Source organism: Elephantulus edwardii, unplaced genomic scaffold (assembly GCF_000299155.1).
Source record: "Elephantulus edwardii isolate Elephantulus edwardi_28Jun2011 unplaced genomic scaffold, EleEdw1.0 scaffold00007, whole genome shotgun sequence".
In the NCBI taxonomy this organism is placed as follows: domain Eukaryota; kingdom Metazoa; phylum Chordata; class Mammalia; order Macroscelidea; family Macroscelididae; genus Elephantulus; species Elephantulus edwardii.
The window spans coordinates 25,785,794-25,786,489 of NW_006399757.1; positions in this window are offsets into that span (position 1 = coordinate 25,785,794).

Genomic DNA, 696 nt, shown 5'->3' on the forward strand with positions numbered 1-696 from the left:
CCACCAACAATGTACAAGAGTTCCTTTCTCACCACATCCTCTCCAACATTTATTACTTGCTTCCCTGTTAAACTTTGCTGCTGTGGTTTTGATTTGAATCTTTCTTATTGTTCTTATTTGGAGCATTTCTTCATGTGTCTGTTGGCCATTCACATATCTTCCTCTATGAAAATTCTTTTCTTTGCAAGAACATGGAAACAGACCAAATGTCCAACTGCAAATGAATGGATTGAGAAATTATGGTACATTCACACAATGGAATACTATCTATGCAGCATGCAGGAGCAATGATTTTAGAAATTATTACCTAATTTGAGAGGGACTGGAGAGCATTATGCTGAGTGAACTAACTCAGTCCCACAAGGATAAATATTGTATAAAACCATTATTGTAGAATGAGTACAATGATCCAAGACAGGTGGGAGGGGCTGGAAGCAGAGTGATGAGGATGTGCAGGGGGAGGGGGAATTAATCATGGTGTTGTACAATTTGATGGGGGGGGAGCATGTGAGGGAAATTGAAGGAATCTGTTCTCAAAAACAATGTATTAAAATTTTGTATATAAACTAGTATAAAGTAAAAAAAAATTTAGACATGTCATACCAAATATTTTTTCCCAGTCTGTGGCTTCCCTTTTTACCCTGTTGGAGAAGTTTTTGGATATTCATAGGGATTTGATTCTTAGAAAGTTCCATT